This window comes from Gallus gallus, chromosome 2, assembly GCF_016699485.2.
Source record: "Gallus gallus isolate bGalGal1 chromosome 2, bGalGal1.mat.broiler.GRCg7b, whole genome shotgun sequence".
In the NCBI taxonomy this organism is placed as follows: Eukaryota; Metazoa; Chordata; class Aves; order Galliformes; family Phasianidae; genus Gallus; species Gallus gallus.
In genome coordinates, this window is record NC_052533.1 from 128,097,325 (window position 1) to 128,123,201 (window position 25,877).

The 25,877-nt window shown below is 45.5% G+C and overlaps 2 long non-coding RNA genes across 2 annotated transcripts; one reads left to right on the top strand and one right to left on the bottom strand.

Annotated features, from left to right (window-relative positions):
- Positions 1-1,760: 1,760 nt before the first annotated feature.
- LOC121109664 lies at positions 1,761-16,961 on the bottom strand. The gene is made up of 2 exons (XR_005857873.2): positions 6,036-16,961; positions 1,761-5,094 (listed from the first exon to the last, which is right to left on the bottom strand). It is a non-coding gene; the product is annotated as an uncharacterized LOC121109664 (long non-coding RNA).
- Positions 12,496-24,029, top strand: LOC124417790. The gene is made up of 4 exons (XR_006938586.1): positions 12,496-12,598; positions 13,068-14,068; positions 15,689-19,502; positions 20,901-24,029. It is a non-coding gene; the product is annotated as an uncharacterized LOC124417790 (long non-coding RNA).
- Positions 24,030-25,877: the final 1,848 nt, after the last annotated feature.

Here is a 25,877-nt window from a genome sequence, read left to right on the forward strand (position 1 = left end):
TCTACCCTTCTTCTTACACTGTAGTTAACACTACAGTTTCTGAAGAGGCAGAAAATTGAGCACTGTTACTAGTGAGATAGCAGTAAACTCTCCTGTGATCATCTTGGGCTGGGATGAACCACAGATCAGAATAAATCCAGGCTACATTTTGTTCTGGATACTGCTGTCAGAGGAATGAGTTCAACTACATTTTTCCACCTGGGCAGGATATCATACCTGAGAGCTGTCTGTCTATGGATACCACCTAAAGATACAGTAATCTGGAGTGTAATGTTCTGATTTAAGTTTAAAAAGTTGTTGTAGAAGACAGTGCTTGGTTTGCCATTTCAGGGAGCAAGTGAATCAGAGCTTCAGATGGCCCATGGCTGTGTAACTCCGTCAAGGAGCTGTTATGGTACATACCAGTGAAGGGGCTGGCTCCAAGGCTATGATTACTTTTGGCCCATAGTATCTGTGCTTGCTTTGCAAATGAAGTGACTCTGCTCATAAGGTAAACATACAGCAAGGTCCAGGAAAGGTTTTGGAACCAACAACACCTGTCAGGGAGACTCTCCCATGTAGCCCAGTTTCACATCAAGATGTTGATAGCTCTTTTGTGAGCTGCTTGGGATGCATCCGATATATATTATTTCTTCTTTTGCTGAAGTGACACTGAGACTGGCCTGGATGTTTAGAAGTCAGTCCATGTGCAGCCTTTGGTGATCCTTTGTACCACTTGCTTTGGCAAACTCTCGTAACCCAGAGAGGTTCAACTGCAGTTAGCTTCAGTGGTGTAAAACTAATTACTTTTGTATATTCCTGTGCTGTAAGCACTAGGCGCAGCTATTGTGCTGTAATATTAGATTAAACTGAGTACATTATTAGCTTTATCAATGATTCATTACAATCTTAATGCCAGCTGAAAGGACACAGAGTACCCATTTACTGGTGTGCCTCTAGCAAACGCTGCAATGCACAGGTGCTCTTTTGGAAGTGCCTTTATGAAGGGATAAAAAATACTAGAAATTTTCTGAGTTGAGTACATATGTATCAAGTAGATTATATCACAAACAAGAAAAAAAGTCTACATTTAAATTCAGATTTAAGGTTCTCAAAATGTGACTCTGAACCATATGTACCGTGCAGCCAGGATTAATACAAAAGCAGTGTGACAGCAAATAAACTGCAGCATGAGAGCTAGACCATTTCCCTGTACTGCCATACTGATTGACAGGTGTGCTCAGGCAATCTTGCTTGAAGGCTGCAGCAGCTCAATGCAGCTGGGAAATAAGGTGGAATGGGGAAGAAGGACTCACAAAGTCTCTCAGCAGCCTGTGGCGTTTGAGTGATTGCCCTCCCTTGGCCATCCCTTGCCTGTCTTCCCATCTTTTTGGAAGGAGCTGTCTCCCTCAGTTCATTGCACCATCAGTATCCTTCACTGAAAAGTCATTCCTCTTCCACTCATGCATTCACTATAGTCCCAAAGGAAGGGCGGGCACTTTGAGCACTATTAATGTAGAGAGAAATGCTAATACCAGCTAGAATAAAGAGAGCGGGAGATGTTCTTTTCATTTCTCTTTCAGCTCAAGATCAGAACAGGTATTTCAGAGAGCTGATCTCAACTGGTAAAGATACAATATTCAGCTTTGAGGCTTCCCAGTCCCTTTCTGAGGCACTGGCTTGTGGTATGAACCCATGTCAGCAACTGTACGTTCACCCTTGAGGACTTGAATCAGATCTTACTACCACCCCAGTTTGTCACCGGTACAACCACTGATTTCAGTTAAATTGCTCTTTATTTACACTGGTGATTATGGAGAAAGGCAGGTTTGCCAAGTACAGCAGATCACACAAACCCGGTCTTTTTCTTCAAGGGAGGCTACAGTGTTAGTCACCCCTGCAGGTGCGTTGACGTGTCAGTCTGTACATGGTACAATCAGGCTTCCAAGCGAGCAAGAGGATGTTTGTGTGGGTTTCCTGGGAAGTTCTGCTCACTTGTAAAGCCTTGTGTTTATTTTTTATAAGAATAGTTAAAATAGATGATTGTTTCAAAAATGAATCAATACAATCCAACAAACCACACTGGAAGTTAGAAGTGAGAGCTGCTGTGCATAAGACTGACAAGGAAATACATACGTCCCAGGAACAGCCCACAGCTGTTTACAGGACGTCTCTATTAGGACTTGAAGGATGGAAATAATGCCATATGTCTCAGTATGCACATATGATAAATAATACTCACTGGAAGCCATTAGATTGTGCCTTGTGGAACTCAAAGCCCTGCTAAGAAAATAGGCAGTTATTCACAACAACAATTAAGATCTTTGGAGCCCTGGCTGGGGTCCTCTGGCCCAGGAGCAGGGGAGTCAGTAAACCATGTGCAAAGAAAATTACACTTCCTGCAATTAGGTTTCACTTCACTGGAGAGGAATCTGTATTTCTACTGGAAAATGTCTGGGGCTTAATGACTCAAAAAGAACTGAAAACTACTGACTACTGCTTCTGTCATTTGCGGATGAGAGCAAATTACTTCATATCCAAACCTGTTGCTGAGATGAGTTTATAAAGACTAGATTAGGTGCTAGGGGGAATTTTTTCACTTAGAGGGCAGTGGAGGCACTGGCACAGGCTGCCCAGAGAAGTTGTGGATGCCCTATCACTGGAGTTGCTCAAGGCCAGGTTGGATGGGGCCCTGGGCAGCCTCAGCTGGTCACTGGCAACCAGCGCACAGCAGAGAGTCAAAACGTCCTTTCTGACACAAGCCACTCTATGATTCTATATAAATGGGCAATCTATATAAGCAGGGTTAGCTACCAAGCCCAAACTGGCAGAATCACAGAGTGCCTGAGGTTGGCAGGAGGCCCCTGGCCTACCCTGCTCCCACAGGGCCAGCCAGAGCAGGGGATCCAGGCCCGTACCCAGGCGGCTTCTCAAGGCCTCCACGGATGGAAACTCCACAAGCTTTCTGGGAAGCTCACAGTAAAAAGTGTTTCCTGTTATTAAAACTCGTACACTGAGTTTTCATGTGATGCACACTGAAATCATTTTGAAAACAACAAGAAGAACAAAAGAATAGGTTTTGCTCTCTGTTGTTCAAAATTCAGTAGAACGGACAATTTATTAAAAAGATAAATAAATTTAAAAATTTCCTATCAAAACGTTTCTCCAAAACACTTTAAATCAAACTTATTTAGAAGGGCAATTTCCCAGAGGCTTTCAGGAAATTTGTCTCTTCCCTTCACGTGTGTTGTTGCAATCCCACTGCACTCCACCTTATGTGTGGAGCAGCTCCCTGATGAAACCTGGAAGTGCCTGGCTCCAATATGCTGCTCACAGCTCCCTGGTGCTATGACGCCAGCAGGAAAACCAGCCGCCATATGTTAGCTAGGCTACAAGGCAGCTGGGGAAAGGCAGCGATTTGCTAGCTACTCAAATGCATGTATATATATATAATTCTATATGTACTCTGTGCATATATATATATTTATAAAATCCAGAGTTTTTAAATCAATACATATGTTAATGTAAATACATTTTTTAATGTGTGTGTGCATGCAGCCACACAACCATATGCATTTGAGCTTATTTTATTTCTCCTTCATCCCCTTCCTTCTCTATTAATCTTCTTGGATCGCAAGCTTGCTGGATCAGATGCTGCGTCTGTGCTGCACTGCCTCAGTACATCTTGTCTTGGGGGGGAAATGAGGGTATTCCTGTACTATAAATACTGGTTTATAACCCACAATCTGTGTTCAAAGAACAGTAAGGCTGCAAGGTCAAGCAGCCAAAGATAGGAAACACCAGGATTAGGGAGTCCTGTACCGCTTTAATTTGGTCTCTTTTGCATACTGATAACAACCTGATCATATATTTCGCTTTTTCCAAAGTCTTTGCCTCATTCACTGTATGAAATGTGTAGTACTAATCTACTGAGTGAGCAGTGAGGCCAGATTGGTTTTCCTCTGACTGTCCTACATGCAAATTTACATCCTACGTACTGCATGCTGCTAAAGCCCCACCATAGAGGAGGAACTGCTTTTTCCTTGTTGCTTTATTATCAACGGTGCTCATCTCTGTTGCCTGGGAGTGCCTCATCAGTTTCTGTTCACAACATCCTCTCTTTGGTGGAGGGGACAGCAATGACAGCAAACTGAGCTAGATTAAGTTAAAGTAGATCAAATTTGATAAAACAGAGGTAAATGGAGGTAAAAATATTCAAAAACTTGGAGTACGTATTTTGAGAAATACCTTATTTCTCACAATATCCATCATCAAACAATACTTACAACTCCAAAGCTTAGCTCCCAAAGACTTTGGTGTTGTGCTCTGCCCTTCTGGAAAAGGAAACCAAGGAGCACCGGGCAGACCTTGGGTTCCAGACCACAGACCCAAGCTGCTAAGCAGTGGGCACCCAGGTGTGTGCCCAAGAGGCAGAAGATGATGTGGGTCCCGTAGGCCCTGTGGTAAAGAACTCATAATTCTGTGCTGCTCCAGCCCTGAGCATGTCTCAGGATCCACAAATGGCATTTCAGAATGAATTAAAGATGAAAATGAATAATGCACTTTGAGAAGCATTCCTGGGGAGCCCTAGCTGGAGGCCACATTTAATTTCACGCTCCTCTTAAATGTTTCATTTTCATCACACGGCAGGATTTGAAAGCAAAAAATGCCAGGTTACGTCAGCAGAGAGGAGAGAAGAGGGAAGCTGTGGCAGAGGCCTGGAGGTTTTGGCCCCGCCAGCGCTTGGGGAGACAGCAGGGATGAGGAGGGATGCTGAGGTGCTGGGCCGCCCCGAGATGGCCGTCCTCCTGGGTGCCATCCCTGGTGCTGGGCTGGAGTCGCAGCCGCTCTCAGGTGTGTTTCTGAGGGGCTGTCGCTTCCCATAGCGATCCTCAGGCCTTGCCCAGACAGACAGACCTGCAGCTGTTCGCACTCACCCGAGGCTCAGAAACACCCCTCATAAAATAGAGCAAGTGGTGTGAATTCTTCTGGAAGAAGAAGTGGATTTCTTGAGCACAATTTGTCAGCACCGCAGAAGTGTGGCTGGTAAGAACTCTGTCTCCTTCCAAGCTGTGTTTTTTGTAATGGGCTTTTTTTCAGCTCTTCAATCTGTCTCTGTGAAGAAGAATGAAGCTGTTTTTGAGGGATTGGGCTGGATATCTTTAAAGCCCCATCCAAAAACACCCCGGGAATGCAGATGCAGCTCTTGTGGCAGTCAGAGGCTGGGCTTGCTGAACCTGGGAGCCATGACAGTCCTTTTGCCCTGGCTTGGGGATTCATACTGCCACCAAGCATCTCATGTGGGTGCATCAGGTTCATATGGCAAACACAGCACCCAGCTGAGCCCAGAAATGGGGATATCTTTTGCTAAAGCAGAGGTGTGTTCAAAGGAGGTACGCAGATTTCCCGTGAACATATTTTCACCTTGCTGATGCTCGTACACCAAATCTCATGATCAGAGCCTGCACTAGGGGTAGTTCTCCCACCAATCATCATCAAAACTGTTGTTTTTAAGATGAGTGGGGGTGAACTGAGAGAACTCTGAAACTGTAATTTCAGATGAGAGGGGCTTCTATAGCTTACCACCAATTAGAAATTCAGCTAAACCTAAACATTAAAATATCTTCAGGAAAGCAATAGGTGGTAAGCAACTACTTTGGAATCTGACTTCTTCTTACTAACATAGAAACAGAGGGCATCATCTGATTTTTCTCTGGATCAGAGTCCATAACCCTCACACTAGAATTACCTGAGCTGGTAGCTACTGCAGTAAGTCATTGAGCACGGTTTTTTTTTCTGTTGTGTTTGGAAAGGAACTGGAAATCTGTTACCTGGGCTTCAAAAACAAGCCAGCAGCATGACATTTAGCCAGCTGCTTCTCCAATTTGTGTGCATCGAATCAGTGGTGTGGGCCACTGTGAATTAATGGCTGTGCCCTTTTATGTACTCTAGCTGGCTGCAGCTGTTTGAGACGCTCTTAAATATCCTATCAACTACAGCATTGTTTGCTGACACTTTCTACACGCTTGGTTGGCACTTGGTTGTTGTGTTAGCACCTGATGCTCTGCTTCACTTGGAGGCAGCCAGAGGCTTTGGTTAAGGACCTGTACAGGTGTTGCGGAAATAATCAGAGGCAATTCTTGCACCATTTAAAAGCCAAGCTGTTTTTTTTTCTACTGTGTACATGGGCTGCTTATAGCAACCACATGGAAAATTCCACACGTAGTAGCCCCAGAATGTGGCTTTGTGACAGGGCAAGAAAAATGGCTTTTTCATTCAATTCACTCGCTGTAGGTGAAAGTATGTTTGCTCTAGGGTAGAAAGGCAGAAAGATAAAAGGGAGATTTAAATCAAAATCGAGGCTTTGTTGGCATAAAAGATTAACCACAATATCTGTAGTTGGGGGCTGGTAACCTGCTTCCCTGCCACGACCATCAAGCCAGTGTCAATTTATGCTTCTTTGGGGTAAAGTTGTGTGTAAATTGCAGCTACGTGCTTTTGTGCCAGGGTCGTCTGTCACTGTGACTGCTGACAGCTTACGTGGGAACACTGGTGCGTGCAAAGCCCTTGATTTTACCTCTGCTTATTCCTCCACTCAGCCAAGGCAGTGGCACTGGCAAAGTTCCTCGGCTGCAGGAGTGCTGGGGAGGAGGAAAGCATTGGAGCATTGGGAAGAGGCAATAAATAAGGCTGAGAGCGAAGCGAAAGGCCAGAAGTATTATACAGGACCACTGTCTCAAAAGAAGCTTAAGCAAGAAATCACAGGCCAGGAAAGCAAAGAGCTCTGCCTCGTGTCTTACTGTCTTCAGGCCTCCTGTTCTTCACCTCTATCACATCCCCTCTCAGTTCTGCTGACAGGTGCTTTGCTGTGGCTGAAAAGGCATTGCAAAACCCGCCCTGCCCTTCATCTCGTCCTTTTGATAGAGCAGTGCAGTAATCTGTGGCCAGCATTTCCCTTCCTCCTCCACCTCAGCCTCCAGCCTTCTCCTGTGCAAACGCATAGGGTTGGGAACTGTAATCTGAGTGACAGGAGCCGTATGGCCATTCCTGGGTGACCTGGGGCATGGATGCCACAACAGCTGATGCTAACAGGGAAAGGGGAAGCAGTGACCCTTGTAGGTGTCCTTGTAATCCTGTGAATGGTGATGCGTGGGGAGCGCCCCTGCCTGGTCTGCACAACCACAGCCACAAAGAGCTCTCAAGGAATGCCTCCCACCATGGCTCAGAGGCAGTTTGGCTGAATAGATGTCTGGGCTGATTATCAGTGTAGTGGGGGATGCAATGCAATGCATTAAGGCAATGAAATCACAGGAATATCTGGAAGCTGTCCTGAAACCATCTGTATGTTATAAAAGAGTGACTTTCCTGATGATGTTCCAAACCCTTCCAGAGTGCCCTGTGTGCCAACAGCAAAGCTTTCCACACCAGCACACGGACTTCTGTGCAGTGCAAATCCCTCTGCTCTGACCAGGCTCTGCTGCCTCCCCCAACACATTCTCCACTTCTACAACTGGTTTAGCAGTTTCCTCCCCATGACCTATCACATCGGTGTTATCTTCCCTATTAATCATATCTGACATTCAATTGGCATGTTTTGACAACCTTATCAGAGAGATTTGTGTTCTCATTTGACCTCAGCCTGTAAGGAGGCGAGGAGGGAGTCCTTGAACAAGCCCCAGCCCTCCTGATAAATACTGAGCAGAAGAGACATCTTTCCTTACAACCTCTTGCCATGCTCTGTAAGAAATGGTGGGGGAGCCCATTATTAGGTGTCTTACTGGTACTCGGTGCCACAGGACCCCCTGCCATCACCAGGCACTGCCACAGCACACGCAGAGCACTACCAGATACTTCCCTGCCTGCTTTAATGCAAGGAATCTCATTCATGTTGCTCACAGCTCTACCTCCAACCTGCTGATAGGGTCTGCGGATGTGCCCCCAGCCAGTGCCTGCCATCATCACTGCAGGAGCTCCAGAGCATGAACTTCTCCAAAACCAGACCTTCAAGGGGTTTAGAGGAGGTGAAAACCAAGTTTGTAGATGTTACAGAGCGGTCCGCTATCCTGGGTTTCTGAAGGGGATTCACAACAATACTGAGCATTTTCTTGTTTCCAAAACAGGCAGAATGTGAAAGATCTGAAGAGGAATGGAGAAAAACTCACAATGAAAATAAGACACTGCCCATCCTCATATCGATACCTCCTATATGTAAATTCCTCAGGACAGAGAATCCCTCTCTGTTCTGTGCTTTGTAAGGCAAGGTGTGCTTTGCTGGTGATAGATGCCTGCTTCAGGAAAGCAGGACACCTGGTCTCAAAGCACTTGTTAAGGCAAGACTTCTGCACAGCTTCCATCAGTACTTTTCAATTTCAGAAAAAAATACTGAGAACCACTCTGAGGACTGAACTCATGAATTGCAATTCTCAGAGTGCAGACGGATCTTGGAATGATTCAAACTAAAACCCTGTTGGTAAGGTCTCTCTTCCTGCTCCTAGACTGTAATGTCTATAACTCCCATATGATTGCAGCTTGCTGCACAGCAAGCAATTATGAATGAGACCTGAGCTGCCCAGCCTCATGGCTGTCTTCCTGGATCTCGTTAAGCATCTGTGGACAATTGGATGGGTGGAACGTGCTAACAAACATGTCCTCTGCACCAGGCTTGTCCTCCTGCCCGCATCATTTACATCGAGGAGCCAGGGCAAATCAGGTGAGTCAGATACAGGTCTCCAGTGTGATTTACTTCCGAGCAATTAATACTAAGGCACATCTGTTCCTCACTCCTGCATAGGAGAACTTAAGGAAGGAGGGGCAGAATATAAGGATATTTCCTATGTCTATCACTGGGAGAGAGACTCCTGGAAAGCTCGTCTAAATCACCAGGAAGGCATTAGAGAAGGTGCATGAGCAGGCAGAATCACCCAAGTGCCCTGGCAGGAAGAAGCAGGCTGAGCTAGCCAAGATGGCCAAGATGTAGCTTACAAGCACAGCCTGCGCAGACGAGCTCATCTCTGGTCTGGGGCACACAGTACTCTTCTATCACAACCAGCTGGCAACCTGCCAGGCTCACCTTGCGATCCTACGTGGGGTACCTATAGAAAGCTCATTGTCCCCTTACCTACTGCTAAACTCTCCCAGAGGAGGTTTCCATTAATTTTTTTCCTCCCTTCCTCCATTTTCCAAACCACAAAGCTGCTTTGAACTGGACAGTGTCAACAGTCATGCTGTGCTGTGGGTTTTCTCTTTAAAACTCCTGGCAGTGATGCACACAGGCCACCCCGGTGGCCATCGCTCAGAGGTCCTCTGGTGCTTTCTTACTGCTCTGGACCCTTTTTCTTCCTGTGATCCACATCCACAGAAGTTGTGCTTGTCCTTGAAGCTTTGTTGCCTTGGACTGCTGCAGCCAGTAGCATGTCTGACTCTAAGCTTTCCATGTATGCAGAATCTTTGCCTACCACGAGGCTTGTGTCCATGATTCATTCAAAAGTTCCCTCTGACTTCGGGTTCAGGCAGGAGAAAGGCTAGTTTCGTCTTGTAAGCAATGATCCAGCATGTGTCAGAGTAGCAGTACTTGGAGGTCTGTTTACTTAAAAGGAGAATTTGGCTTCAGTTAACCTGAGTTTGGTCACGTTGCTGAAGGGCTGCTGCTTTGGATTTTGATTGCTGCTTTTGTAACAGATGGTTTATCGGAGGCTGTGCATTAACTTCCTGCCTGCCAATGGATGTGGTCCTGGAATATCCTCCCAGTGATAAGTGAGAGCACCAGCAGAGTCCAGACCATTCTGCTGAGAACCTGCCTGGGAGGGCCATCCCCGCCATCCAGCAAGGGCTTCGGAACAGCTGAGTAAAGATTGCACAAATAATCTGCTCCAGGCTGCCTGTGGGAAAGCATAGTGGGAGACAAAATGGGTTTCAGGCACAGAAAATAGAGCTTTCCATCATTTTGTCCTTGACCTCACTGGAAGGAGGGAAAGTTTTCAGCTGCCCGGTGCTGTGCAGGAGTGCAGTTGGTGGTGTCCATCCATTTCTTCATCAGGTGGCATCCATACAAAAGCTACCACCAAGCATGCTATGTGACAGTAGTTCTGGGATCCTGGTGGCAGTAGGCTGTGCTGCACACCAATACCTCCTCTGTGAGCACAGCAGCGTCCTCTGCATTGACTCAAGGCCTCCATGCCAGGCAGCAGCTCTCTGCCTTGGTCCGTGGCCAGGGGAACTGCCCTTTGCCCTCAGCGTGAGCCATTGCGCATCAGAGGACATATTGCTAACAAGGAGATGAGCTCACTCTCCAAGAGCAAACAGTCACTAATCCTGCAGGTTTCTCTACCTGTGCTTCTCTACCCTTCTGCTCTTTAAAGTTTCCAGAGTCTCCCAGTTCACCTTTCCCACCTCCTCCTCCTCGTACACAGCTCTCCAAGTACAGGGGCTGTGCTCTGCAACAAGTGGGAGCCCTACCCAACACCCGCGCTCTCATCAACTAAAGCAGCTATCACTGTCGTTTCTGCAGCTCTACTGCCAGTAATAAGAACGTCAATAATGCATGAGCTGGTGCTAGATGAGGTTCAAATAGGCACAGCTGTGAGTTATTAAGGGGTGCCTGCTTTAAGGTTGGCAAAAAGAGCCACTTTACAGCTACTTAGGATTTTTGCATTCTCTTCCCAGGCACCTTCATTTCAATCTGCTCACGAGATAACATCTTAATTAGTCACAGCTCTTCGCTGCAGTTTCTGCTTTGCTCGACTTTGTTGGCTGAGCAGCTGGGGGGGCAGAGCCAAGGCGGGGGGAGGTGGGTGCTAATGGCCGTGCAGGCCTCTCCCTGCAGGAGGGTAAGCAGAAGGGTTCCAGGTAGAAGGGGAGGACACGGCCTAAAACACCCTCACCCCGAGGGCTGCGGGGCTGTCCCTCGTTTAACTGCGGGGTGAAGAGAGCTCCCCAAAGGCAGGACGGTGGTGGTGGGGACACCAGGCGGCCATCTTCCTCTGCAAGGCGTTCTCAATTTCTAAGTTTTCACATTATGCCAAACGACAGGCACAACACCAACCATGTTGCCTGTGAAGCTATCCAAACTGTCACTTTCGGGCACTTCAGTTGCGGGTATGCTTTGTAAAACCCTCACCTGCCTTTGCTGATGATGTTCAAGGTCATAAATACTGTATTTTGGGAACAGAGCCAGCTGAAAGGCCTGCCCTTCTGGCTGGGCCCCAACCTCCTCTGAAATTGGGTGGTCTTCTGGCCGGGCCATTCATATCCAAGCTTCCCCTCATCACATTTAAGCAGTAGAACTGATCAGCAGCAAAGCTCTACATCAGTGCTTCAGAAAACAGTTTCAAAACCGGGGAATAAGGGAAAGGAGAGGAAAGGAAGGAGGCTTTTAATTTAGTTTGGTGATGTCTACAAATGCAGCGTCAGAAGATGAAGCAACATCGGCTGCATCGGGAGGAGTAAAGGAAATGCTTTTAGTTCCATTTTCAAATCCTAAGGCTTATGAAGTGACAAATGGTGTTTATCCTATCTGGAAAAAATGTTATTCTTAATTGTAATACGTTTGCTGCTGCCAGCTCTCACTGCCTCAGTGTGTGGCTCTCGATAAACGGTGTCTTTGCAGGCCCTGTTTTGATTATACAGGAATCTCAACAATGCTTTTTTTCTGTTTTGTTTCGTTGGGTGTTTTTTTTTTCAGCTTGGAAGTACACATTAGAGCAGGACGTGAACACTGAGAAAGTGAAAGAAATTCACTACATATCGACTTGTAAAAAATCTCACAATCTTTAAGGTAGTGTGATTATTTCCTGCTGCTTTTTAGTTCTCCAGCTCAGTAACACCATGCTGTGGAACAGGAAGACACAATATTTATATGTACACACACAGACTGCCATTCTATGTCATTTCATCTGTCACCGCAGTTTCTTTCTGCAAAGAATATCCTTTGGTTTTGCATTTACCATATTAGTGTATTCAATCCTTGTATTTTTGTATACCTTCTAGAGGTATAGGTGTAAGAATATGTAAGTAAATAAGACTTCTGTTTGTAAATCTGGTTACATTTTCAGGGTAGTTTGGGGAAACGTGTGCCATGATACCTTGAAGAGCATTCCAGTATTTAAAGGTATAAACTTGAGGGAAATCAGCTTTTACATGGATGGATAGTAATAGGACAAGGGGGAATGGTATTAAACTAAAGGAAGGGAGATTTAGATTAGATGTCAGAGGGAGGTTTTTTACTGAGAGAATGATGAGGTGCTGAAACACACTGCCCAGAGAGGCTGTGGATGCCCCATCTCTGGAGGTGTTCAAGGCCAGGTTGGATGTGGCCCCGGGCAATCTGATCTAGTATTTAACCTAGCAGCTGGCAACCCTGTCTATGGCAGAAAGGTTGGAACTTGGTGATACTTGAGGTCCCTTCCAACCCAAGCCATTCTATGATTCTATGATTTATACTATACGATTACGAGGAGAAATTTTATGAGACATTTTATTATGTGGTTTAAAAAGCTATAATAAAAGTAAAAGGGAACCGGTTCTCATATCTTGTCAGATGCTGTGTTTTCATATCAAGATACAGAGAATCTAGAAATGAAGAAAGTTTCCAGGAGATATTTTTCTGCTACGGGAACAACAGGTAATCCGGTGCTTAGATGAAAGCAGTTAGTTGATGTGTTTTGCCATACGTATGTTCATTGGTCATCAGAAGGCTTTACAGTGGGCTGCTGCCATCTCCATGGTGTACCAAACATGCTGGGCACTCATACCCATTCACAGCAGCAATGCTGTTTAAGTATGGAGACTCCAAACCCACTTGTGGCTGGGCATCCCTTTTCAGGAGCAAGGGGACAGTGCCCAGGTGGCAGTGGGCTTTTCTATCTCCAAGACAGCTCCAGCCAGCTCTGTCCTGCCACTGTCAGCTTGAGGGAAAGCTGACATAGGCTGCAGGAGCACCTGACGGTGGAGTTTTGACTTGAAATAGATCTCAATCCAGTCTGCATAAACATTTTAATGCTTAGCCACATAAAGAAGTTGTCAGGACAATGGTTTTATACTCTGGAATTAGAGTGTTTCTTGTAAAAGAAACTGTTCCTTTGAATGCATAGGAACCTCGCTGCAGGGGAGTACAGGATTCGTGGCTCTCACCCTGGGACAAACAAAAAAAAGAAGCAAAAGCGGTGAACCCACCTGCTCTGGGAAAATAAACCAGAGAGGAGGTACACTATGGGAGCAGCCGGGTGAGTAGGACAGACCCCGTCACTGGAATGAGATACCTGTGGCTGCTGAGATTTGGCAGCAAGCACTCTGAGGTGTATAACCTGCAACCCGTGGAATGCTTTTGACAGGTAGGCTGTTTTTGTGCCCTCCTTTTTGTTCCTGCCAGACTGGGATCCTATTCCATAGTGTGCTGGGTGCCCTCGGCTCTTTGTATCTCTGGCTGTAGGTGAGGGTGTCCCGTTGTTTAGGGGAGGTATCCTCTGTCAAGCCAACTAGCTCATTAATCCTCTTTCCTGCTGGTGCTGTGGGAGACAGCTGGTCACCCAGGTACATGAGGAGGGTTATGCAAGGCATGGCCTCACTGCATAAGGCGCCATGCTGACAGCCCTTGCCTAGGAGGGGCAGTGATTTCTCCTCCAAACATTTGGGATATCGGAGTGGGAGAAGCTGAGACCATGCTCCCATAATCTCTCTTTGGGTACAGTTTTGTTCCTGCTCAGCCCTGTGCCTTTATTCTGGAGTGGTTCCTTCCTGCATGTATGGATGAGCAGCTAACGAGTAGGTCTAAGGACATGGCAGATGCAGGGCTGTACCAGTTGTTCCCAGCAGAGCCCACCTGTAACTATGACAATGACATATAAAGCAGCAGATTCTCTTCAGATTTACACCAGAATAGTAAAGTAAAAGCTCCTGAGAAGTTCACATTCCCAGAAGAGCTATGTACTTTAGTACACAGCACGCCCACCCTTTTCTCTGGCCTCTCTCTTTGGAATGACTCATGCAGATTTCTGCTTGTGGTTGCCTTCGATCACTGCAGTGAGGCTGCTGTGATTCAGCCGTTCTCATTCTGAACTCCCTCAGAGCATTCAGTCAGTCCCAGCTTACTGAGGTAGGAAACAAATGAAAATAACATGATACAATTTCCAGAGATGCTTGATACTCAGCCACCTCTCTCTGCTGAATCGCCATGCAGCTTCTCTGCAGGAACATGATTAACTCTCTAGCACTCGGTGGGACAACAGGCGTGGGGTTATCTGCCACCGTCTCCGGTGAATAGTTCACGCTCCAGCCGTGTGTTTTTTACTACATGCTATGATTAAATGGTGGGTGAAAAACTGAATATGAGCTTGCAATGTGCGCATGCAGCCCAGAAGGCCAAGCGTATCCTGGGTTGATTCAACAGAGGGCTGGCAGCAGGGTCAGGGAGGGGATTGTCCCCCTCAGCTCCGCCCTCGTGAGGCCCCATCTGAAGCAGGGACTGGGACCCCCAGCACAAGAAGGACATGGAGCTGTTGGAGCAGGTCCAGAAAAGGGCCATGGATATGCTCAGGGAGCTTGGGGCACTTCTTCTACAAAAAGAGGATGAGAGAGTCAGGATTGTTTAGACTAGGGAAGAGAAAGCTCCAGAGACACCTTACAGTGGCCTTCCAGTACCTAAAAAAGCACCTGCAGGAAAGATGGGGAAGGTCTCTTTTTCAGAGAACGTAGTGATTGAACAAGGAGTCGTGGTTTGAAGCTAAAAAACAGTTTAGGTTTAGATCATATGTAAGGAAGAAATTCTTCACTGAGAAGGTGTTGAGGACCTGTCACAGGCTGCCCAGAGAAGCTGTGGATGCCCCATCCATGGAGTCATTCAAGGCCAGGTTGCATGGGGCGCTGGGCAGCCTGAGCTGGTGGGTGGTGTTCTTATCAGTGTTAAGGGGTTGAAACTAGATGATCTTTAAGGTGTCTTCCAACCCAAACCATTCTACTATTCTATAAAAATATATGACATGCTACACACTTGTAGAAATAGATGAGAATAACATTTTACGGGGCCAGATGGCATAGGGCTGCCACTTTTGGTCCAGAGGGTCGTGACTCTATACACTGATAGTGTATGTTCTATCTGAAACAAATTAGGAAATACACAAATTAGGAAAGAGAAAGGCTCAGCATTCTCAAAGATTCTCAGTATCTGGAGCAGGTGTGGTGGAAACTCCTCTGCTTAGATCTGGAAAGTTGAGAGGGGGTCATGTCTAGAAGTTTGAGTGCATGTTTAAGTGGAGAAATGGGTACAGAGGGAATCCTGAGAAGAGCAGCTGACAGGAGAACTGGGGAAATGTCTCTGCAGATCAGCTGGCAGAAAAGGCCTCGTTCTTTGCTGTAAACAGCAAAAAGAAACTTAACCAGGGCAACAAGCTCTAAATGGAAAAACTTAAAGGAAAAAAAAAAAAAGGTTGTGTTGATTAGAAAGTTCCACTGAGTTTAGCAAAAGGCTGAAAAAACATGGGATGAGGAAAGACTTGTTCTGGGGAAGGTTGCCAGCTGAGCTGTGATGTTATTGTAAAAGTCCTATTTGGGGTTTGCGCAAGAAGTGGGAGGCAGTTTTAAGAAAATCCAGGGAAAAGGGAAACCAAAGCAGCAAGATCCAGTGAAATCTCTTTTCAGTCTGCTTTTGTGAGCAATAACCTAACTCAATGAAGATCGTTTGCATTCAAGATTCAGCATGCTACCTTTTAATTTCCAGTGAGAGACTTTCCAGTGCACATCTGTGAGCCATCTAAGAAGTCCTACAGCGAAAACAGGAAAGATGAATGATGACATTAACCAGGAAAACAAAACAAGGCAAAAATATCCAAAGACTGAAAAAAAGCCTGTTTTGGAAGGAAACTCAAAACAAGGGTTCCCCCCCACTCTTTTTTTAATACACAATAAAGATCATAAACAGCACACAGATAATTTCTTTTCCTTTGGGACGCAACTGCAAACTGTATAATGGCAAAAGATACTCAAGCAAGTTGGCAAGAAGGCTGGAGCAAATGCCTGGCTCCAATGGAATTGCCTCAGTCCTGCTGTTGATCCCAGGACCTCTGCTTCTTCTCAGGAAAGGTCAAGCACTACAGCACAGCCATGGACAGGACCAGGTCTTGGCTCACGAGTGATGGAGCAAAACCTTGACTTCCTGCTTAGCCGTATAGGTTGCTTAGCCATCTGCAGAGCCTCTTGGGCGCAGTCATGTGACAAGATTGCAGGAATAACCCTGGTCCCTGTGGCAGCAAGTTCCTCTAGGGGTCTACCAACAGCACACACAAAGCCTTTGGTTTCCTGGAAACAAATGTTTTTCCTTTTAGCAAGATACCCCTTTACTGCCAGGCTGCAAGATGTACCACCCACCTCTATTCTTTGATAGGAAATCAGGAAATCACAAAAAATGACTTCCTGGATCTGATCAATGACCCTGCTCACCCAGCACTCTGTTTTCAACAGTGGCATTTAGAGATGCTTGGGGAGAGCCCAACTGCTTTCTGCAGCCCATTCCTCTCACACCACCAGCAGCCTCAGCTGTTATGAAGAGACCCCCTGACTGGTCCTTTTAGCAGTCCCTCAGCAGGTGACTTGTCCATGAGTTTGCCTGAGTCCTCCTGAGCTTGCCCACACTTGGTCGCCACAATTCCCTCTGCCACCCCTGCCGCAGTCCTTTCCTACATCCCCCTGGAAGTACCCACCTGCCAGTCCCTACAAGCTGCCCTTCTTCTGTGCCATAAGATTGGGTGCATAACTCTCACCATACCCACTGCCTTCATCTCACGTGTCTTGACTGTGAGCCAGCCACCTCCCCAAGGAGCTGCAGCAAACTGATAAGGCAGGATTGCTCCTTGCAGACGTAGTATTGACTCTTTTCCTTGACATCATGTTTATTCGTGTGTACAGAAATCTTATGAATCTGCTGTGAGAGGAGGGATGCAAGTCAAACTCACCAGTTTGTTGTTGCCCAATTTCCCTTCTAGCTAGCAGCTGCACTGGCATCTCTGCCTCCTCCAGAGCAAGGGCTGCTTGTAATCACAGCTCACACACCTTGGCCAGCAGTTCAGCAGCTTCACATTTGAACTATTGTGTAAATGGTGCCTGCTCCTGCTGGCTTACTTATCAATTATGGTGGATTGCTGTAAACATGTGTTGGGTTTGGAACTCTCTGTAATGTCTCCAGCAAAAGAGACCGGCACATAAAGCTCACTGAGCATTGCTGCTGTTTCTTTGTCATTTCTCAGTGCCCTTTTACATGTTTGCCATCAAAGTAGCTGGCTTCCTGTCTTTGCTATATACAGAAGTAATTACTATCAGTCTTTGCATGGCTCAGTGCACATTCTATTTTAGCTCTTTTAATTTCTGTCATACTGTTGACTTGCCATGTTTTATGAGCTTTCTTGTTGGGTAAGCTTCTCAATATTTTAATCATTAACTTATTACCTCCGATAGCATCCTTAATATTCCTACTGAGAAGCAAAATGACCTTTTTGGACCACACTGATTTCTTTTCAAATTGTGCACAACTATAATGTGGGATTTTAATATAGTATTTTTTAATGGCATCTAGGATGCCTTTTCCCTCTTGTTTCTTGGGTTGTTCCTTTTAAGTTCTTTTTTGTTTTGTTTTGTTTTGTTTTAATCTTGTTTTGATATGCCTCTTTTGAAGCTGAATAACATCATACTGGATTTACTTGGGTTGTTCTCTCCCATTTCAGCACTGTTCTGACTGTACTGTGATTATTATCACAGAACTGGTCACCATGCACCACTCCAGATCAAACGAAAAATAGCATATTTTTTGGTGGCAAATTTTTTGAAGAAGCAGTCATACAATCAGAACAGTTTGGATTGGAAAGACCATAAAGATTATCTCATTCCAACCCCGTGCCAGGTTGCCCCAAGCCCCATCCAACCTGGCCTTGAACAACTCCAGACATGGTGCATCCACAACTTCTCTGGGCAGCCTGTTCTGGTTCCTAATTACCATCACAGTGGATAGTTCCTTCTTTATGTTTAATTTTACATTACCTTTTTTTTTTAGTTTAAAGCCCTTTCCCTTTGTCCTGTCCCTGCATACTACAGTCCCTGCTAATGAGTTTCTCCCCATCTGGAATTGGGTCTCTGCATCTCGTCTTGATGAACTGTTGATCCAAATGTAGGTAACTGAAATTCCCTCCTCCTATGGCCTGTTCTAAGTGTGCCACTACTTTCATCACACATAGCACTTCACAGAATCACAGAATAGTTGAGGCTTGAAGACACTTCTGGAGTCTTTGTCATCAGCCCAACCCTGCTCAAAGCAGGTTGCCAAGGGCCTTGTCCAGTTGGGTTTTGAGTATCGCCAAGAATGGAGGTTTCACTACCTCTCTGGCAAATTGTAGTGGTGTCAGATCATCTTCACATGAAGACACTTATTTCTTATGTTTAAATGGAATTTCCTGTATTTCAGATTGTGCCCACTGAGAAGAGTGGTTTTGTCTTGTTCTCATTGGTGTGTTCAGAAGGCAGTCAGCTATAAGGGGAAGTTTTAGGAACATGTTAACTGCAGCGATGGAGTTTTCAGGGAACTCAGCACAGCCTGATTAGGTTTTTAATTCACAACAGTTCTTTTCCTTGTCTATTTTTGGATCCTCTCTAATCAGTATACATGAAACTGCATTTGGACTACTTACTACATCCAGTTTGGGACTCCTAGTGAAAGAAGACATTAAGAAATTGGAAAGAGACCAGCAGAAGGTCACCAAGATGGTAAAGGTGCTGCAGGAGGAGGGGCTGAGAGGAGGTGATTTGTTTAACCCTTGAAGAACATAAGGCTGAGGCAGGATCTCCTAGCTATCTACCTAATAGGGAGTTACAGAGAAGAGAGTTTCACGCTTCTTGGAAGCATACAGCAGAAGAACAGTAGACGTGGCTACAAGTTGCAAGAGAAACTCCATCTGGACACGAGGAAAAAAAATCACCAGAGTATTCAACCAGTGGAAGAGGTTGCCCATAAATTGATGGGATCTCCATAATGGAGATACTAAAAACCCAACAGAACCAGCCTCTGAGAAACGTAAATTAACTTTGAAGTTAGTCATGTTCTGAGCAGTAATTCTTCCTTCACCCTTAGCTTTTGGCATATAATTCCCTGAAAGCTCACCCGTAACTTACGGCAAGGTAATTGCCTTCTCTGAGCATAGCATATCTGAATGCCAGTTTCCATGACTGGTCAGATCACAGAGCACCTTTAATGATGCAGCTCTCTGGTAACAGAACAAGTTTGGCTTCTCCTGGTGCCTCACAGCAGCTGGAAACAAAGCTGAGTCCCCTCCAGGGCAGTGAGAGTGTGTGCAAGACGGATAACTCTTCCACTGCAAGGCAAGATGGAAAAGACTGCAGAACAAACATGAAGGCTTTGCTCCTTTGCAGGCACAGGAATCGTGCTTTTCTGTCCTTTCATGTGATCCGCCTACCACAGAAAGTTGCTAACAAGGACTTGGAAAGTAAAATGTGCATTAAATGAATGGGTTTGGCAGAAGAAACATCTGTTTGTGAGTAACTTCTTGTTCCCTACATATGATAATGGTTATGGATTAGTATACAGAATACTGAACTTGTTTACAGCGCCTGGGAACTGTATGTTTTGAATCATTAATAGGCAGAATTTCGCATCAATATGAGCACTGCTGTTTTTTTCCCTCCCTAAATAGGTGCAATTCAGTTTGCAGATTAAATACCAGTGAGATTCACATGATGTTGCTTTTTTCACAGCCAGAGAGATCAACATTCTTATTATCACAGCCTGTTCTATTTAGTATGTTAATATTCATGACAGCTACCAGGCAAAACCAGAACCATTTTAACATGATCTCTCCAACATATTCCAGGTTTAGTTTGACACAAGACCAACGGAAGGAGAGAATATTTGCAGGGAGGGAGCGGTTCTGCTTGTTTAAAACAGAGCTGTGAAACAAAGAACCTAAAAAGATATTATCCCTAGCTCAGAAAATGTATATTTGCACTTCTTTCTCCTCGCAGCAGGATTGTCCCACCTAAGGGAGGTGGGCTGACCAGAAGATGAATGGATAGGACTCTGCCTGTAATGCGTTGCCTTGAGGAGTTTTCCATGATCTAATGCTCATCTGAGCTCAGATGCTTCTTTTTCTCTTTGCTTTTTCACCGTACTTTTCAGGCAGCCCATTCTGCTGTGGGGATTTTGCCTTTTAAAGAAATAAAACCCACTTTTTAGTTGAAGTGCGGATGTGTAAATGCTGGCTAATCACTGCACTGACTTAAGCTCTGGCCAGCATTAAATGTACACTTACAGAGACGTAGATTTGCTGAGCTCCTTATGCACAACACATGGCGTTTGCTCGTTTCTCTCTGCCACCTTCATGTGATATTGGCCCTGCCTTGGCGTTTATTTTCTCTCAATTGTAACGTGAACCCCCCAAATGCAGCCACTCTTGTGTGTGACCGGGAGGTCTGCATTCCAGCTCCCCACTGGAAACCCGTCGGAGCTGGGAGCGAGAATAGTCCATGACATATTCCAGCTGGAATGCCTTTTTTAAGAGCTCTTGGACACACTCCAAACACAGCAAGTGCGGGACAGGGATCTCATTTCACCTCTAATGCAAGAAATATTCATGTGAAAACTTTTCTTCCACAGCAGAGATTGCAAGAGCAGTTAAAAGTTGTAAATAGTTTCCTGGTGTTATTTGATTTTGATAAATACACACACAATGCCACACCCACATATAACCACATTCACACCCCGCCAGAACTGAACTAACCTGAAGGGAATCAGTGGTGTGTTTTTCCATCCGTCAGAAAACATTCAGAAGGGCTGGAAAAGTTTATCAGACAGGACGAAACGAGGAAAGGAAAATCACAAGAAAATTCACATGGCTGTACTTGGGATGACTTTTTACCACTTTTCCTTACTGCAGAACTGGAGTGGATGACTTCAGCTGCGATGTGCTGCAGAGACCCAGAGCAGTGCTCAGCAGGATGACCTCTGCCAGATCAATCTTCAGCGAGAGAACATCTCACAACGCAACTGCCCCACCTCCACCTGTCATTTCTTGAGGAAGACCTACAGAAAATCATAGAATCATAGAACCACAGAATGGCCTGGGTTGAAAAGGACCACAGTGATCATCCAGTTTCAACCCCCCTGCTATGTGCAGGGTTGCCAACCACCAGACCAGGCTGCCCAGAGCCACATCCAGCCTGGCCTTGAATGCCTCCAGGAATGGGGCATCCACAACCTCCTTGGGCAACCTGTTCCAGTGTGTTACCACCCTCTGTGTGAAAAACTTCCTCCTAATATCTAACCTAAACCTCTCCTGTCTCTGTTTAACAAGCCTAGGAAATAATATTCAACTCTGTTGGCTACTAAAAGTCAGCAGCTCAGCAGTGCCACGTGCTTCACGCTGTCCTGCAGTGCTTCATGCACCCTGCATCTACTGATCCCTCTGTCCTCAGGTGCTCCCTGCTTGGTGCTGCCACTGGACACATCCCACCTCTCCTTGCCACCACCCTCTGTGGTCCACAGGTGTCGCCTGCTTATGCTTTTACAGTGATTTTACTAAAGGTAAACTGAACTCAAAGCGATCACTCCTCACCAGCATCATGATATTTGCAGCCTCTGTCTCAGACTGGTAAAAGAGCTCGTCTGGCCAAGGTTGACATACAGTTTTTGAGAGCCTAATCAAAAATTAGAGCTACAATCATTTCTTGTCTGTGTCCTGAGGCCTTCACAGCCGTTACAAGAATAAATAAGTGATCAGACATATCCTTTTCTCATCGTCGCAGCAAGGCTTAGGCTCCCTTCTGGAAGGGAGCAGCTCATAACAAAGGCAGAGCGGTTCCTCTGCTATCGCTGGTGGTTTTTGCAAATGTGAAAGATGTGCAGACATAGCAGAGAAAAAAGATAGCAAGTAAGCGCAGACAAACATAGACGTCTTCACAGGAGGAAAATTCCCCCACCCCAGTACAGACTTTTGGCTGAAGGATAATGTCTTTGTTCCCGGATCCAAGATGCTGTCACTCCCATTTCATTATTCCTCCTCTAAAAGAAACAGACTTTTCACATTCTTTGTAAATGAAAGGGATTGCATTAAGTAAAAAACCTGTTTATTGTTAGCTTTTCTTCTTAACAGAAACTGCCTGCAGGGTCCCTCCCTGTGGCCAGCAGTTTGACAGAAAGCAGTAATAGTCCTGTGAGTGAATCCAGTGTGGTATGTGCATCCTTATTAGCCAGGATTAATGAAAATGAAGAAGAAGGAAGTTGTGCTGGGTGGATGCTGGAGCATTTGGGCATTTTGGAACTGATCAGCTAGTTGAGTTTTGATAAGTTTGCAGATAAGTGCTTCAGGACACCATCAAGCCTCTCTCTCCACATAGATTACAGCTCCAGGTCGTTAGAAGCCTGAAAGTCCTCTTTGCAAAGATTAAATCTGCCTCCTCCTCTACGAATACTGGCACTGTAAGAAAGACTGCAAACTTAGGAACATCCCAACCTGTCTTACAAAAGCGAGACTGCGCATCAAAATGTTATATGCTATTCATTACCAACATTTTAAAGAGCTCAGGAAGACTTCCAAACACGAGCTGAAGAAGAACAGCCCATGCAGCTGGACCTCACGTTGTCCCATGTTTAAAAGTCGTTAGAGGGACAAAATGTAAAGTAACGTGATGGGGCTGTCTTGCAAATGAGTGGAAGTTGGAAAATATAACACTTCAAATAGGACCATCTCTTCCAGGACTGAATGCTTGATAATACAGAGGTACAGTCCTTAGGTGGCGTAGACCTTTTCATCGTCTCAGGTGAAGACTGCAGGGTTACAGAGATGTGAAATTAGGCCATGGGAGACAATAACTGTATAAAATAAGCCCCTGATGATGAGTGTCACAGTGGCATAGCTGGTGGTTCAAACGGGTGGCACCTTGGCAGCAGGGTCCTCTGGCTTGGAGCTCCAAGAAAGCCTTGGTGTATAACTGTTTTATGAGACTTCTCGTGTCTGTCGCCATGAACTTATCAGAAACACTGGTCTTATCACCGTGAGATAGTACTATTTATTAAGGCTTATAGTGTAACAACTGACACTCCTCACACTGTGTATAAACTCTCCTTCGAAGTCTAACGATTTATAAAAAGAGAGTGAGGAAACACAGATACTGGGGGGATGGAAAGCTGTCAGCGAGAGCCCTTTGGCTGAGCCTGTCCTGTCGCCAGGAGGGTCTGTGCTCTCAGAACACAAGCACCAGAGAAGAGCAGCTCCAAAACCCAATGGCTGCATTGCTGCAGGCCACCGGCATTGGTCTCTTTAAGCAAACAGCGAGGGCAGACGGGGTGAAAAATGGAGCCTGCCCATCACCTGTGCCATGTCGCTGAGATGGAGCCATGGGGATCATTTTAAAAGCTCCCTTTCACGGTCTGAGAGTTCACAAGCTCAGCAAACAATCATTTCTCTGTGGGTTTTGCTGGAGTTAAGTGGAAGGCTGTAAGGAGTCCTGCCACCTCTCACAGAGCCACAGCTTCAGGGGCTTCTGTGCTTCAGCCCTGCAGTCTCAAGCCCGTGTTGGAACAGGACCAGAATGAAGCCCTGACATATGTTGCAGCCAAAGATTTCCCAGGGTTCCCAAGACGGTTGCGGGAAGCCAAGCGTTCTTAAATTCTTCGGAAAATCCCAAATGCACCCATGATGACAAAGGGCAGCTTCTGGTCTCACCCAAATAGCAACCAGCTACAAGTCAGTCTATTTGTCCTTCCAGTGACATCTTAACAGCAGAGATTATGCAGAAGGCACTTTGCCAATCTGTGCTGGCTCTTTCTGCAGCTGGTTGATAGAGAAAGGAGTGGCTTCAACCATCCGGCCCAAGGTTCTTTCAGCATAACCTGCATTCACTCAGCGATTTGCTAACTGGATAAAAAGTCTTGGTAACATTCAAGACAGCATGGCTTCACAGTGACAGCTAGCAGACAGCAAGGTAGTGTGGCTTTTACTGTCCCACGCATTCTCCCTACATGCGCTATGATTACTTGCAGCATTAAAATAGTTTTTCCTTCTGGTTCTCATTTTGCTATCACCATTATTCACAGTATGGCTGTGCCCACATCTGGATGTCTGGTGGTACGTACTACTCTATGTGGTAGTGCCCAGTGGCCAGGAACCTGCTGTGGTAGGTGCTGGGCTCTCAGGCAGAAGCAACACCTCCCCTGAAGAGTTCATGACTGCAATGGAATATTAACATGGAAAGAAAACATTAAATTTGCAGCTGAATGCAGTCTAGATTCAAATGAAGGAGAGGCAGTAAGAATGACCAGAGCCAGTTCTTCACTCCCACTTGCTTCTTCAGACTTGGCTTACAGGAAGGAGTCCTAGACAGTATTATGCAGCTGAGACCATTTTTTTAGCTGTTTCTGGCAAAAGGGGCGTTGAAGAACCAGTAGCTGAGGATTTAATGGATTATTTAGGACAGATTTACATCTCTTTGCATGCTTTGAGTGATACAAAGAAGGTAAGTGCCATGATATCAGTGAAATAACGTTGTTCTTGTTAGCTGCTCACAGTCTACTCCAAAACTGTAGTTATCGCGGCCTCTTTTGCCTCAGATTAAAGCACCACAGTCACAAAATGCCTGAGGACCACATGAGCTGAAAGCCTGAAGTCTCATTCTTGCTTGTTACTGTGCAAAGTCACTGGCTCCCGGATCAAACGCATCATTACTGCAGGAGACACAAAATCAAAGCTCTACCATCTATGATCATAATCTGTCTAGGGATATATCATTTCCCATTTCAAAGGTGTTAATCTTAAGATAATGGACAACTTCTGACCCCAGTAATGAGTTCTCTGCCTTCAGAAATTCCTTCTATTTCAAAAAATACAGCAGTTGCAATTTGAGTGAGTTTTTTCTTTGCTTTTTGTTCTAAAGTTGTGGTGTGGTTCCGCACTGTGGGGACCAGGCAGACTTGGTCAGACAATTCTAACTAAATTATCTTCCCACAGAAATGTCTTACTTTCCCTTTTTGAAGCTACTTTTTCCTGATAAAGTATATGCTATGCCAGGGAAAGTGGGGACAAGCTAGCTCTCTCTGGTCTGAAGATCAAGGCACCCTTCTTAGATGGAATAGTTCCAGGTTCAGGTTCAATACTTCATAACCAGACAAATAGCTGATATTTTCTCGTGACTGTTTAGAAAAACAGAAGCCCAGCCAGACAAAACCTAGAAAGACCTTGATGGCATGAAAAGCATTTCACATCCCTCTCAATTGGTAGGTTGGTTTCATATCTGCAACAGTAACTTGCAGCTGGGGTGAACTTTCCCTTAGCAGCCCTTCCCCTTAGCATCAGAGTCTTTTAGTTTGGAAGAGACCCTGGAAATATTCTCATCCCTCCTCCCACTCTAAGCAAGTCCAATTGAAATCAGGTGCCTCAGGACCTTGTCCAGTTAAGGTTTGAATACTTCAGCCAGTTCTGGAGTACAGGACTCAGTTCTGCTGCTTAAGAGTTAAGGAGATATATTACAGTGGGGCCACTATTTCACTTTATTTTATGATCCAAAAGCTCAACAAAAATTACTTTAATCCATGGCATTTATGCTGCATAACTCCAGAAGCACACTGCATACGTGCACTGACAGAGGCATTTGGGGTAATCCATAAACACTGCACTGCCATCAGCTAGAACAGGAGTCATTTCCTCTCCCTAACCCAGTACTTGCAAGGTCTCTGGAAGACTCTGTGGTTATATCTCATGCTCATCAGTCTTTCTGAAACTACACTGCCTGTGACGTGCAGAGCGCACACAGGCCTTTCTTCTTCATTGCTGGAACAGAGGATAAAAAGAGGATAAAACATACCTGGCAGGTAAATCAAGCAAACAATGCAGAATTTATGATTCCCCTTCTTAATATTC